The following is a 2,087-nucleotide window of genomic DNA, read 5'->3' on the forward strand; positions in this document are numbered from 1 at the left end:
CAAATCAAAATTGGAATATGAAGTAAAATAGGAATACGTATTCCAAAAATAGTATTCCAGAATAGCTATTCTTATTCCCATATTCCTATTCCCGCAGCCAAATGGACCATAAAAGCTAGAGACAAAGAAAAAGAAGAACAAGATAAAATTGCCTAAACAATAATCTACGTTAGTCAAGATGCACTTTGGTATGATGGAAAAGCCTGAACAAGCCATAAGTGACAGACATGGCAATTCATCCTCCACCGAGAACTTTGAGACCCCCTTTCACCACAGAAACTCCCCCAAAATAAGCTTCCACTGCTCCAAACATAAAAAGCAGCAAGCTTGAAACTCCCGCAAGAACCCCAACTCTAACATTATAATCCCCAGTGAAGGCAGCAAAGATCAGTGGAAGAAATGCACCCACAGAAAAAGCAATGGCCGATGAACACACCGCCAGAAGAGGGTTGGGAAGGGCGGCTATTTCACTACTTGTAATGGAAGAGAAGGAAGAGATTTTCTTTAGGATTTTTCCAAATGGTGAGGATTTTGCTTGTGTTTCTGTTCCATCTTTCTCCATCATTTCTTTTCCCCCTTTCTTCAAATTCTTTCTTCTTTTCAAGATTGCAATTTCAACGTCTCGTTGGGTCTGCACAGAAATGAATTCTCCGATGGCCATGTTGGAAGCTCCTGCAATCAGTGCTGCCAGGCCGGATAAAATCGTGAGTTTGGGACTGACGGCACCGACTCCCATCATCAGAGAGGCCTTTGTGAGAAGGCCATCATTTTCTCCCAATACAGCGACGCGAAGGGCCTCCCCAATTTGGGAATCGTTAGAGGATTCTTCTTCTTTTTTTGGTGGGCCTTTCTTGCTGTTTTGGATTGAAATTGTCATGCTTCTATCTAGAGAAGCAGGGGATGGCGGCTCTGGAGCTACTTGCTTGGAAAACAAGACGACACTTTTTCTTGGTATGAAAATTTTTCTTCAACAATGCAACATAACTAAGCATAAGCATGAGATATTAGTCAAGGTGACCAGGTGATACTTTTTTTGGACAAAAAGTACTGTATGATATATCTCTACAAATGATGCAATAGTTTTCCAGTGAATTGTGAAAAAAAGACAGTGCTAGCTCAAAATTTTATGTTTTAGTTCAATAATTAGGTATTTTTTAGATCAGGCACATGAGATTTTAGTTCGTGTCAATAAACAACATGGTTTGCATATAGTAACGGTATTTTGCATTTCTCAATCAGTTGAACAAGGGACAAAGAAACCTTGCCAACACACATATCATGTGATATCATAACAAATTTCCACCTTGCTAACAAGATGTTTGATGTGAAAGAACATTTACATAGGTTAGCACATTTGAGAACACTTGCCAAGCATATCTACCTAGCAGTCATGGTTCGTTACTCAACAACTTGGCCCATGCTATGTGCTCCTTCGCCTCACGCCAAGTGGTTTCCCATAAGAGATATTGTCTTTGTCATTGAAGTTCCATAAGCACAACTAGGGGAACACTGATGGTAATTATAAAATCTTGGGGTGATCTAGATAATCCACTAGGATCAATCCTTGCACCAAGAAGTTGACTAGAAAAATAGGGTAGCTACTAACTTAGAGTGTTTAGAAAGAGCTTCCATTCATAATTTTCCTTGTGTACCCAATAAAGGGACATCCCACCTTGTAGTGGGTAATAGACCTCATGGTCACAAGAATACCTTAAGCATTCTTGCCTAGTGATCTCCTCGATCAAAATCCCACAAGAGATCACACTAATCGAAGATGAATAATATATCTACCAAAAATGTGTCACACTTTAAACCAAATATAGGAGGTGAATTCATATTAGATGAGTTTAATAGATTACACTAGAAATATGACACACATTAAACCATTCTATCCAAGGGATTCCACGAGTTCATAATTCTTGGATGTTGGCTTAGAGCTCCCTATCCATAGAGTGCAAGAGAGTATGCTTCAAATAAAAAGGCTCTTAGTTGAGCCTTAGTAATGCTCTTCTTGCTAGTAAACCATGTAATGGGAGGTTCTCTTAGAGACGCGATGTAAGAGTGAAAATGTCCACAAAGGATGCCTC

General features: G+C 39.5%; 1 pseudogene; it reads right to left on the reverse strand.

Annotated features, from left to right (window-relative positions):
- Positions 1-235: 235 nt before the first annotated feature.
- Positions 236-877, reverse strand: LOC149563686 (vacuolar iron transporter homolog 3 pseudogene; annotated as a pseudogene).
- Positions 878-2,087: the final 1,210 nt, after the last annotated feature.

Source organism: Cupressus sempervirens, chromosome 4 (genome assembly GCF_028749045.1).
Source record: "Cupressus sempervirens isolate cs-2001-9-10 chromosome 4, ASM2874904v1, whole genome shotgun sequence".
Lineage (NCBI taxonomy): Eukaryota > Viridiplantae > Streptophyta > Pinopsida > Cupressales > Cupressaceae > Cupressus > Cupressus sempervirens.